We start from the raw sequence: 13,522 nt of genomic DNA on the forward strand, positions 1-13,522 counted from the left end.
GTAATCATCCTTGCCATATTCTGTTGGCCAGAAGTAAGTCAAAGCTCCCACCCACACTCAAGGGGTAGGGATTATACAGGGTAACAGCAAGGGGCAAAGATCATGGGGGCCATCTGAGAATTCTGCCTATCACATCTCATAAGGTTAAAGATGCAATGTCTTAGGATCTAGCAGTTTCCCTGTACACACAAAGATACGTACAAGAATGTTCATAGCAGTGTTGTTTGTAATAGCAAAACTACTGTTCTATAATTTAAAATTAAAAAAAAATTTAATACAAAAAGATATAGTCAGAGAGACATTAGCTAACAAAACACCATGTATGGTATGATAACATTTTTGTAAAAGTAACATATATATAGGAATTCTGCTTCAGCAATGGGCTACTGTTGTTGTCTTGAACAAATCCTCCCACCACGGAGAATAGCTGGACAAAATATAAAAAACATTAAGGTACTGAAGAGCTACCACAGCAGTGAGAATCTGTGGCTCCAAGATCTGGAAGAAAAGAAAGGGAACCCATGAGAGGTGAGCCTGATGCTTGCTGTTACTTTTCCACTTGAAGTGATTGCTAATTCTGAAAGCAGTGGCTGAAAAACTGAGTAGAGCTTTTGACTGTCTCATGGGGCTGAAGAGGTTGGGTCAAGGAAGAGAGGTCCTAGTAAATACCCCAGACTTTTTGTCCAGACCCTCACGGGATACCCTAACTAGGAGTAAGGGTGAACTGGAAAGAAACTAGTTTTCACAAACACTGAAGTCCAGCTCTGAATAATATTAGCTCCTGATTGGAATAAAGTGATCTGTCCTCAGCTTAGCTGCGGTCACGCACACTTGCCTCCAAGTCTCTCCCTTAGAACACATTCCCTTTCCCCAGTGCCCTTGCTCAAACTCAGCTCATCCTAGAAAACACACCGTTAGTGGGGAATACTGACGTGGCAGAAAGAGATCCAGGACAAATGAACATCGCATAGCCTAGGATTCAGGCAGTGAGGTCCTCTCTCCCACACTTATGTTATAGAGCTACCCCATTTCTTTCACCTTGCTTCTCCGTGCGTGTTTAGATTGATTTGATAAACCAGGTCGCATGTGAGACTGTATTCTGTGACCTCTGCTTGGCTGGCTTCAGTCTTTCTTCTTTTGAAGCCACTGCTCAAAAAGAATTCGATTAAGCTCAAAGAGAATTCCATCAGATTTAACAGTAACAACTATTTGCTCCAAATTTTCGTCTGAGAGCATTTATTGAGAGTAAAGCAAGCATTTGTGTTTCATTTAATTTCTTAATGATTTTTGATACTGCTTATATACATTATCAGGCAAAGGGGACGGGAAGAACTAAAAAAGGAAATACCCAGAAGTTTCTCAAACATGCTGCATGTGAATGCCTTAGACATGAAGCGCTGACTTATAACTCTTTTTTAGTAATCCCTCAGGCTTCATTCATTCCATTATTTACTCAGTAAACGTGTATTAGGTAACAACCCTGTCAGAGGCTATAGACAGAGGTAAGCAAGGATCGATCCGCCCTGGAAGAGCTTCGAAGACAAGTTTGTAGACATAACTTTGCAATTCAGCCTAAGAAGTACCGTTTCATTGTCACTCCAGCATGACTCTCCAACCTTTGCCACTAACTGCGAGCCTTGTCAACCGGACCCCTTTCCCGACTCCAGACTCTCCACGGGCTCCCGGCTAACCGCTAGCGCTTCGCGAGAAGGACGGTTGGAAGACTACATCTCCCGGCAGCCTCTGCAGCAGGGTGGTGGAGAGGCGCGCGCAGGCGCGCGGGCCGGCCCCCGCGCGCAGGCGTACTGCGAACGCCGGCTGAGCTGGGTCTCGCTGTGCTGGGTGCTCGGCGGTGTCGGTGAACGAGGCCTGGTGAACGCCGCCGAAGCGGGAGCTGGGTCTTCGAGGTTGTGTGCGGGAGACGCACGGCAGGCGAGCGAGCGAGCCAGAGGCTCACCCCAGCAGTGGCACCGGGATCGGCTGCCTTGAGCTTGGTGAGTGCGGGGCCCCCGCGGCCCCCGGCCCCTCCCCCTCCCGCCGGGGGATCCGGCGGATCCGGTTGTGTGCGGGGGAGGCCCCGCGGTGAGGGCTGGCCGCTGGCCGTGCTCGAGCTCGGGTTCCTGGGCCTGGGCTCTCTCTGCGCGTCCGTGCGTCACGGGCCAGGCAGTCCCAACGGCCGCGCGGCCGGCGGAGAGGAGGGTGGGGGTGGGGAGCACTGGTTCGCCATCGGGAACGCCGGTGGAGGCGAGGCGGGGCGGGGCGGCGCGGCAGCGGGGCTGGAAGCAGCGTCGGGGACTGCGGGGCGCCGAGGCAGCGGGGCGGAGAGGAGGGAGTGCGGAGCCAGCGCCGCGGCCCGGCACGAGCTAGCTGGGGACGTGGGTGGGCCGCGCACAGTGCGGCGACTGAAGCAGGAAAGAGCAAGGGGTAGGGGGCGTGTAAAAATCCTAACCGAGGCCGGAGGGGGCCGTCTCGGGAATTCACAAGTTACAGCCCGAGCCGGAGCCGGTGGTTTGGAAGCGGCGCGGGGCGGGGGGTGCGCGGTGCGGGTGGAGACAGACGGAGGACTGCAGTTTACAGATGTCAGAACAACATGGGCCTGAAGCGTCTGACAGGGGTGTGGTAATTATAGGAATGACAGAACTTCGTCTGCGCACAGCGTGTGTCAGTGGTGATGCGAGGGAAGCGGCGAGGTATTCGATTAAGCTCAAAATGGGAGGATGAAACTGAAGGATGATTGTGGAGTCTGGGAAGTCGTCATGAAGGAATGTTTTAGGTTTGAATGGTAGTATATGTAATGTTCCACTTTTAAGCTCACGATGTCAAAATAATTGATTTTTAAGGTTTAAATTCAGAATAAACAGTTGGGAAGTATTTTTTTTCTAAAACATACTATTAAATAACGTTTCTACCTTTTTCAAGCCTTTTTTCCTTTAGTGAGCATTTCCTTAAAAACCCCTATTTCTTCGCAGTAGATGAGTGATTCCCCGCCCCCCCCACGTTGCTTCAAGGCTCATTCTTGACATTGTTTTTTTCTTAACTTGTTCTTGCGTTTGTGATAGTTTTAAAGTAATTCACAAACTAGTCCCCTCCATTTTAAAGATTGAAGAGATGAAATTTTAACTTTTCAAAGCAAAGGGAGAATGAACTCTATTGTACTTTTACTGAAATAATTTATTCTTGGAAGGCACTTTTATGTGTAATACTGGATTTTAAGGTGGAGAACATGAAGAAAGGTAAAGGAATTAACATTTATTGATCTCCTTTCCAGATATTGTGCTAAATACTTTTTGTACAGTAAAACATTAATGCTTACAGTAACTCTGAAGTATGTTATTTTTTCCTTTTCTACAGATTAGAGCTTCGAGGGTCAGAAAAGTTAGGTAACTTACCTAAGGTGTTCCAGCTCTTGTTAGAACCAGCCTTAGAACCAGAATCACTGCTAATTAGGAATTATTTCTCCTTTCCTTTTATACTTCTTGGTTGCGTTTTCTTTATTTGGTCCATTAATTCAGCGAATACTTGGAGTGTTCATAGGCCCTGAGACTGGGGATGTAGACATGATCAAGACACTGTTCTTTTTTTTTTAAACATCTTTATTGGAATATAATTGCTTTACAGTGGTGTGTTTCTGCTGTATAACAAAGTGAATCAGCTATATGTATGCATATATCCCCACATCTCCTCCCTCTTGCGTCTCTCTCCCACCCTCCCTGTCCCACCCCTCTCGGTGGTCACAAAGCACCGAGCTGATCTCCCTGTGCTATGCAGCTGCTTCCCACTAGCTATCAGTTTTACATTTGGTAGTGTATAATATGTCCATGCCACTCTCTCACTTCATCCCAGCTTACCCTTCCCCCTCCCCGTATCCTCAAGTCCATTCTCTACGTCTGCATCTTTATTCCTGTCCTGCCCCTAGAAGACACTGTTCTTGTGTCATGGAATTTATAGTGTTGCAGGGAAGACTAACAAATAATGAATAAAAATATTGACTGCATGACATTTTATCAGTCATAATTGAGCAGAAACTGTACTAAATAGCAAAGGAAGTTCAAATGGAATCAGACAACATAAGCCTTGAGGAGTTTACAGTGTAGTAGGGAAACAAAACATACATTTATAAAAACCTAGACTAAGCTAAATGATAGAAATTAACGCTTCACCTGAAGTCAGTATACTTGCATTATGTTACTTTAGATCTTCATAGAAGTTTCTTCACAGAACTATGAATAATATTTTGTACCTTGACTTTATCTAGGATTGGAACATGAAAAAAGGCAACAAGAAAAAGCTCTTCATTGCTATCTAAGACACGGTTTCTAATTTATTTACTGATCCTTATAAAGTAGAAACCTTACACATTCTTTTAACACCTCAGTGATAGGCCTTTTTGTTCTCTTCCTTTGCTTTTTTTTTTTTAAATTTAAACAAATGACTGCTTTTATTAGATCATTTGTATTTGTAAGCCATCCTGTTTCTCTTTGTACTTTGGCTATCAGGAGGCTCAGAGCTGTGTTCAGCTTTCATTGTTTTCATAATTTTCCTTAGCCTCAACTGTGTTATAAACTATACCAGGTAGTCTGGAATTGCTGCTCTCAGTTGTTTTCTGGACTGTTTGTTCTCTGTTGCTCTTGATTTTGTCTTTACCTTTTCCCTCGTTTGAAAGTAGGGATTATATATTATTTTTATCTCCAGTATTTTAGCATAGTGTTTGTTGAATTAATGATAAAGTCTTGATGATTTATGATTTAGTGTTTTTAAGTCTTGTCAGATTGTTTCTAGAAGTATGTATGCTTTGTATAAAATCAACTAAGATTTTTGGCCATGCAAGTAAAGGTGACTGACATAGTGATGATAAAGATAATTCCCTGTTAATCTCTTTGTTTTAAGGTTTTTGTACTTTGCAGGGTATTCTGAATTCAGCCATAATAATGGAAGAAAACATTGGAAATGGTAAACAATTCAGTTAGCTGATTGGGGCTGATTTGCCTCTATTCTTGCTGCAGTGAGCAGGAGGTGGCCCCAGGACAGTGAGGGACCAGATAGGACCTTCATTAGGAAATTTTAAGTCCTTGCAGTGAAAGAGCAGGGATGAAAACGTACAGTTTTTTGTTTGTTTTTAAAGATGATAATGACCCTACACGACAGACCTTAGTGACAAAATGTTTCTGATCTAGTGTAGTAGACTAATTGGGACAGTTCTTGAAAGCAGGCAGTAATCCAAAATGTGGATAATGGGGATAATCTCCTTCACATAACAAGAATAATGCTGCTCTTCATATACAAAGATAAGTCTGCTTACTCATCATGATTGATTTTTCAGCATGAGGAGGGATATGTGCTGAGTTGTCTATGAGTCTCTATTCTGTGACCAGCAAGGCAGCTTGGGGTCAAAATGGGGGTTTTTAGCTAGGGAGCAGGAAGACAAGCAAAAGGCACTAACATCTGTTGATGGCTCAAGCACTGCATCAGGTGTTTTCACTTAATTATCTTTGCAAAACCACTTTGAGAAGGTGGCTACACGTACAGGATGGTTAGGTAACTTTCCCTACTTCACAGAATAAGTGGTGGAGCTGGTATTCAATCACAGGGCTATTTGTACTATGTTCACATCAATCATTAAAGCTTGATTTTTGTCTTGGTTTGCAGTGCAGTCTCCAGCAGAACAAACTAGATGCAGTTTGTTTAACGTCATGAAATGATATTGTGAAGATCTAATTTACTAAAAGCTGAAGGGCTATTGGAGTTCCTTGCTTTACTGCCATTAAAAAGTACAATTTTTAAATTAGAATATTCTCTGAAAACATCTGTCCCCTGTCCTAGCCTCTGCACTTTGAGGCCACCAATTTCTTTCTTTTAGCTGTTTCCTCTTTCATATTTATAAATAACTTGCTTCTATTGCTATTTCTTGATAGAGCAGTTTTAGACATTATCTATTGACTTTCCTCCACATTTACACACTGCCTCTCTCATCCTTTTAATATAGTTATCACAGGTGTTTATTTTTTATTTATTTATTTATTTATTTTTTTGTGGTACGCTGGCCTCTCACTGTTGTGGCCTCTCCCGTTGCGGAGCGCAGGCTCCGGACGCGCAGGCTCCGCGGCCATGGCTCACGGGCCTAGCCGCTCCGCGGCATGTGGGATCTTCCCGGACCGGGGCACAAACCCATGTCCCCTGCATCGGCAGGCAGGCTCTCAACCACTGCGCCACCAGGGAAGCCCAACACAGGTGTTTATTAAGTCAACGTTCAGTTATAACTATGTAAATGTTTATAGCTGAACCATGTATATTATGATATCATTTCTTTTCTTAACCAATTTTTGTTTTTCCAGGAGTAATACCTTTTTTTTCCCCACTTCCATTTCCATGAGATAGCTGTCCTGGAACCTTCTGTCCTTTTAATGCAATCTGGACTGGTTACTTTCTAGGTCTACTTCACAGCTGTTATCCTGGAACTTTTCTTTATGTCGCCCTTAAAATTCTCTTTGCCCTTCTCCTGTATTGGATCTCCTGTTTCCCATATTTTCTTAACCCACAGAGAAAGGGTACCTGGGAAACGAAAACTTTCTGAGATCTTGCATGATTGAAAAAAATCTATATTCTACCTTAACATTTCATCAGTAATCTGGCTGGGTATAAAAACCTAGGCTTAAAAAGTTTGGAAGTCATAGCTCCTTTGTTTTCTGCGTTCTAATGTTCCTGTTGAAGTCCAAAGGCGTTCTCATTCTTCATTTGTATGTGACCTTTCCTGTCTTTTCTCCAATCTCCAGAAGCTTTTAGGGTATTATTTTTAACCCCTGAATTCCATAATGTCCCTAGATTTGATTGTTTGTTTGTTTGTTTGTTTTTTCATTTAAGGGCACTTGATGGACCCTTACAAGCTGGGGATTTGTGTCCTTTAGTTTTGGGAAATTTATTTATTATTTATTATTATTATTATTGGGGCCTTAGGTAAAAAGAGTTTCAGAGTTAATTATGCTTCCCAATTCTTGACACTATCATCAAACAAGGTCCTTTAAATTTTTCTCTTTCGTTTCTGAGCCCTACTTCCATTACCCTTTCTAGTAGGCACCCACTGCATTGTGGCTGATACATTCCTTGATTATATGTGAATCATTGTGAAATATGTAGTGCGTTTTGTGTATTTAGTTTATATATTGTGTTATAGACCTTGTTCTGTTTCTTACTCTTTTTACTAGCATTGTTTGGAAACCTTTCTGTTTCGTTGTGTGTACATATAGTTGTGTATAATGTAGAACTCCATAATGTACATCTACCACATTTTACTTTTTATTCCCTAATTACTGACACCTGAGTTGCCTCTCTGGCATCACAAGTACACTGTGGTAAATATACTCTTACTTGTTTGTCCATCCTTGTGGACCTGTGTGAGAAGTTCTTTGGGATGTATGCCCAGGAGTGGGATTCCTGGGTCATAGAATAGGAGAACTAGTTTATGTGCCTGCTAGCAGAGAGGAGTTTTCTTGTTTGCCCACATCTTTGACAGTACTTGGTTTTATCCAACTTCTTAATTTTTGCTAGTTGGGTATAAAGTGGTATCTCATTGTTTTAATTTACATTCTCTGATAATTAATGAATTCAAGCATCTCTTGTATCCATTCAGGTTTTCCCTTTTGTTAATTGTCTGTTTTGTACTTTGTCTATCTTTTCTTTCCGGTCCCTGTCTTTTTTTTTTTTTGGTATGCGGGCCTCTCACTGCTGTGGCCTCTCCCGTTGCGGAGCACAGGCTCCGGACGCGCAGGCTCATCGGCCATGGCTCACGGGCCCAGCTGCTCCGCAGCACGTGGGGTCCTCCCGGACCTGGGCACGAACCAGCTGCGCCGCAGCACGTGGGATCCTCCCGGACCTGGGCACGAACCTGTGTGCCCTGCATTGGCAGGCGGACTCTCAACCACTGCGCCACCAGGGAAGCCCCCGGTCCCTGTCTTTTTTGTTTGTTTGTTTTGGCCGTGCTGTGCTGCGCAGCTTGCGGGATCTCAGTTCCGCAACCAGGGATTGAACCCAGGCCACAACAGTGAAAACCCGGAATCCTAACCACTAGGCCACCAGGGAACTCCTCCTGTCTTTTTTTTGGGTTTACAGGAGTTCCTTGTGGAGGTCTGTTGGTTTTAGGATTGGAAAATATCTTTTATAGGCCTGTCATCTTTCTGTTAGTTTTGTCCATGGTGTCTTTCATTGAATGAATACTCTTAAATTTGATGCATTGTTTCCTTGATAATCTCTTTCTCATTTGATTTTTTTTGTCTTTCTTGGAATTTGTATTATTTGGGTATTAGAATTCTTAGGTGGTTCTTTTAATTTTCTTTTCCTTCCTGTTTTCCATCACTTAGTCTTTTTGTTCTGTTTCCTGAGAGATTTCTTTAATGTTATCTTACAGCCCTTCTATTGAATTGTTAATTCCTATCCATATTTTAATTTCTTAGAGCTCATTCTTATGATATCTTTATATTATTTTATAGACACTGTAGTCCTCTTGAGGACAGTATTAACGATAGTTTTTTTTTTTTTTTTTTTAAAGTTTTGTACCCCTCATTGCTCTGTTTCTTCAAAGTTCCTTTGTTTCCATTGCATTCTCTGTAGAGGCTCTCCCTGGGTGTCTGGTAAACTTACGGTTGTCCATTCTTATTTAAGAGTGAAGTGCTAAAAACTGAATTGGAAACTATAGGTGTGGCTTGTTAAAGGGTGGACAGGGTAGCTGTGGCCATTTATGGGGGGAGGGGACTCTCATAGTTCTTTTCTCTTGGGCTTGTCAGTTTCCTTGAGAAAGAGAACCTCCAGCTAACACAACATTGTAAATCAACTATACTTCAATAAAATTAAAAAAAAAAAAAGTAAAAGAGAGCCTCCAGTCTTTCCTGGAGGATACACACCTGGATGCCGTGTTCTGAGAACTCATCTTAGGAAAGAAGCTGGTGTTCTCACTGTTAATTGTGTTCATGTAATCCTGTCTTTTATATAGCACATCACCTACACTGGAGTCCCTCATTTTAGAGTCTCTCTAGTTTAGTTTCTTCAGAGTAATGCTCTCAACATCCATAGGGGCTTGGGGATGGACTGTTGCCTGGCTGTGCACAATGGAGGAGGAAGTCTGAATGTGATGGCTGTTTTGTAGACTTTCAACTAACCTTCTAGTTTTTAGTCCTGTTCCTCACTCTACATTCAGAGATGCCTGGGGTGGGGTGGGGTGGGGGCTCCTGTCTATGAAGCCTCCTGCTTGTGGGCAGTGTGAATCAGCTTCTTTACAGGTGCTTAGGCTTCAGAGTTCTCCACTTCGCTAGTAAAATATCATTAGACCATCTTTTTAAAAAATTTATTTATTTGGCTACGTCCGGTCTTAGTTGCGGCACATGGGATCTTCGTTGCAGCATGCGGGATCTTTCCTTGTGGCGAGCGGGCTCCAGAACGTATGGGCTCAGTAGTTGTGGCATGCGGGCTTAGTTTCCCGACCAGGGATCGAACCCGTGTTCCCTGCACTGCAGGATGGATTCTTAACCACTGGACCACCAGGGAAGTCCCAGGGCCATCTGTTTTAAGGCTTCTAAAAAGTTTTTGACATCTCACCTATCACCTCTGATCTCTCCTTTTGTGTTCTATCTTTGTAGTTCATCGTTTTTTTAAAAAAGATAATTTTGGTATGGATTAATCTACCAAATCCATCATTTTATTTCTTTACGTGAACTCTTTATTTCTGGTCTGTTCATTCTTTCCATGGCATTTGAGTGTTGTATGCTCAGTACTTTGTTTAGTATTGAAGATTAAAATTAAATTTCTGAGCTTTGAGTTGTTAATATGTTTTGGGAGGAAAGCACATACATCCTGTAGGTGCTAAATCTTAATTTAAAACAGTAAAACCCTTATAAGTGTACATGTAATAGATATATTAGATTCAGTAATGAATATGAATTGGATAAAGGCAAGTTTGCGCTCCCCCCTCCCCCATGAAGGAGTCCTTTATGCAATTTTTGGGGAAAGATTTCTCTCTAAAAATATCCAGCTATAAGGGTGAAGTAGTTTTTCCCTTTCATAAAGACCTGAAGTATTCAATTAGAACTTTGATGAAATAACAGCATGTTGAGTTGATAAAATTCTAGCCAAAAGTAAAGAAATTTAATGTTTTAGTTAGGCTGGGAAGCCTCATTGTAGTAAATGTAATATATGCTTCCAGCTTTACTTTTTGAAAGTTTTTCTTATTGTATAAGTAGTATATTGCTTACTGTAGAAAATTTGGAAGATGAAGAATATTCATTTCTACTTAAGATTTTTGTATTCTAAGTTATGAAATATTTTTAAAAGTATAGAGAATAGTATAAATTGGGGTTTTGTTCCTACCACCCCGATTTTTCATGTGTTAATGTTCTGTTTTTCTTAATTCGCAGTATGTTATGATTATGTCCCATAGCCAAGCCCTCGCTTTGGAATTTTTATGTTTAAAGTTTTTCATTGTAACAGTCATGCTGCTGTGAATATTCTTCTACATACTGCTGATTTTATTGCCTTTGTGTACATTCCAAAAGTGGAATTACTGAATCTTGGGGTGTGAATTCCCCAAATCTTTGGTAAATATTTTCCTTTAAATGTTTGGATATTGAGAATGTCTCTGGGGAACCTTGCATGTTGGGAACCTGTAGATACTGGAAGGTGAGGTCAGAATACAGGGTCAAAGGTTATAGTAAACGTCTCAGTGGAAGAAGGCCTGAAGCTGGGACATGAAAGAAAGTAGGGGTTTCTATTAGGTTAATGGAGTTAGAGCAATGAGATGTAATCAGAGGTGAGCACCTACGAATCATATCTGTAGCATTGATTTCTCACAGAGGAGGCTTATTGCAGGGTTTTTCAAACCTTGCCTCCATTGAATGCAAGAATGTTGTCACTAAAATAAAGGTACTCTAATAATTTTTCTGGGAAGAAATGGGTAGGATATTTTAAATTTCATTTTTCTTTCCTAATTTTTATTAAAATATTTTAAAGGGACCCACTACTACTTGACTAGACGTTAACAACAGATGAGTAATTAATATTTACAAATGGGAGAGCATGTACTCTGGGGTGCAGGCTCACACCTCTCCATTCTCTAATGAAAAAAATAGGTTCAAAAAATATTCACAGGGCTTCCCTGGTGGCTCAGTGGTTGAGAATCTGCCTGCCAACGCAGGGGACACGGGTTCGAGCCCTGGTCTGGGAAGATCCACATGCTGCGGAGCAACTAGGCCCGTGAGCCACAACTACTGAGCCTGTGTGTCTGGAGCCTGTGCTCCGCAACAAGAGAGGCCGCGACAGTGAGAGGCCCGCGCACTGCGATGAAGAGTAGCCCCCGCTCACCAAAACCAGAGAAAGCCCTCGCACAGAAACGAAGACCCAACACAGCCAAAAATAAATAAAAAAAAAAAAAAAAAAAAAAAAATTCACAACTGAACTGAAAATTTTTTATACTTAAAATTCATTTATGCTTAAATTTATAAACCTGTAACTTGCTTTTTTTGTAGTCATACTTTCTTGTGGTTTTTGTTTTTTTAATATTAAATACACATCATGTTTTCTAATAAAATTATACTCAATTTATATGATGGAATTAAGTATACTAACATTTTATAGTGTTGCACAAAGAATATTGTGAATGTTAAATATTCACAATGGTTAGGGGCTTACTGACTGCTTGGATTGACTCAGCACACTGAATATATATACCATCTTGAATATAATAAAAATATAAAAAGATCTACACTCAGTGTGTTTTGGGTTTAGGTTGATGAAGAATGGAAAGAGTATCAAAGCCAAGGGAACTTGTAGGACAAAGAAGTTCAGATTTGATCTAAGTACTGCTGAAAACTCATTTTAGGTCCTTAGGCATTGAAGTTATATAGTGAAAAAGGTATTGAGATTAATCTGAGAGCTGTGTGAAGGATGAATTGAAGAGCGAAGAGACTGAGGTTAAGGAAGGGTGGTTAGAGCTGTTGCAGTTATCTAGTTATCTAGTTATCTAGGATGATAGGGACCTGGATCAGACTGGTGGCAGTGTGAATAGACAAAATCACTCTGGATGGAATAATAAGCAAAATTTGATAATTTTAACTAAATAGACATGAAGGGGAAATTGGGAGATTTCATTTTGGAAGAGTAGAGTACATTTCTATTTTACCACCAGTTTTGCATCTTGTTTTTAACTTTGTTGCTTTTTTGGCTTTATTTCCCTAGAAAACAAGAGGAAAATGGGGCATAATGGCTTTAATTTTAAAGACTTCTGCTTCCTGTGAGAGTGAAAAGTTATTGACAATAACTTAAGTTTTTCAATTAATCACTTAGGTGATAATATCCTAAAAATATTTGCTTAGGATAAATATAATTTTCTCATACTGTTACCTGTTTTTTTAAATCATAAACCTCTAGAGATTTTATTTCATTTGTTATCTAAGCTCTCTTCAATCCAACTTAAGCCTACATTTCAGCTGTATTTTGCATTATTTTCCAATAAAACTTTTTCTCTGCTATAGTGATTCTCAGTTGCATGCAGATGCATATCAGAATTCACTTGGGAATCTTTAAAAGAAAAAACAACACTAGAGACCTCGTGTTTGCCTCAGACCTAGTAATCAAACTCTTTGGAAGGACAGCTGAGGTGTCTGTTTTTCAAAAAGCTCTCCCACGTGGCAAATATAATCTCTTTCCCCTGCTAAGAGGGGAACCCAGTCTCATTTATGAATATCAGAGAAGAAATCTTTGATTTTATTTTTAATATTGACTTTATTTGTTAGAGCAATTGTAGGTTCACAGCAAAATTGAATGGAAACTACTGAGTTCCCATCTACTCCCTACCCCTGTACACCCAGTGCCCCCACCATTGACATTTCCACCAGAGTGGTATATTTGTTATAATCCAACCAACACTGACACATCATTATCACCCAAAGCCCATAGTTTACATTTGGGTTCATTCTTGGAGTTGTACATTCATTCTGTGGGTTTTGACAAATGTATACTGACATGTATCGGCCATTATAGTCCAACAGAATAGTTTCACTGCCTCCAAAATCCTCTGTGCTCTGCTATTCATCCCTTAAACCCCTGGCAACCGCTGATCTTTTAACTCTCCATAGTTTTGCCTCTTCCAGAATGTCATAAAATTGGAATCATGTGACAAATACAATATCCACTCATATCCCCAAAGAGGAGGGTATTTTATTAAATAATCAATCTTATGTGTGGATACTGATTTAGAAATTTTTAAGAAAACTAACAGAATTAAAAAGAATGAAAAAGAATGATACACTGTGACTATTAAAAAAAGTAAAGCCAGATAAAGACAACATAAGAAAAAAAATACAGGCCATTATTCTTGAGGAACACATATGCAAAAATCTCTACAATGAGATATCACCTCACACCAGTCAGAATGGCCATCATCAAAAAATCTACAAACAATAAATGCTGAAGAGGGTGTGGAGAAAAGGGAACCCTCTTGCACTGTTGGTGGGAATGTAAATTGATACAGCCACTATGGAGAACA

The 13,522-nt window shown here is 40.8% G+C and overlaps 1 protein-coding gene and 1 long non-coding RNA gene across 2 annotated transcripts in view; one reads left to right on the top strand and one right to left on the bottom strand.

Annotated features, from left to right (window-relative positions):
- LOC114486741 (uncharacterized) overlaps positions 1–1,686 on the bottom strand; it is a 29,194-nt gene extending 27,508 nt beyond the window's left edge. The window contains exons 1-2 of the long non-coding RNA XR_003680983.2: positions 1,584–1,686; positions 1,039–1,146 (exon numbers count right to left, since the gene is read on the bottom strand). This is a non-coding gene — a long non-coding RNA (uncharacterized lncRNA). The remainder of the gene's footprint in view (positions 1–1,038; positions 1,147–1,583) is intronic.
- A 126-nt stretch (positions 1,687–1,812) lies between these two features.
- The window catches only part of KPNA1 (karyopherin subunit alpha 1), a 76,217-nt gene continuing 64,507 nt past the window's right edge, over positions 1,813–13,522 (top strand). The window contains exon 1 of the mRNA XM_024120006.3: positions 1,813–1,994. The gene's annotated coding sequence lies outside the window, so the exon portion shown is untranslated. The remainder of the gene's footprint in view (positions 1,995–13,522) is intronic.

The sequence above is a fragment of the Physeter macrocephalus genome, chromosome 1, assembly GCF_002837175.3.
Source record: "Physeter macrocephalus isolate SW-GA chromosome 1, ASM283717v5, whole genome shotgun sequence".
Classification (NCBI taxonomy): domain Eukaryota; kingdom Metazoa; phylum Chordata; class Mammalia; order Artiodactyla; family Physeteridae; genus Physeter; species Physeter macrocephalus.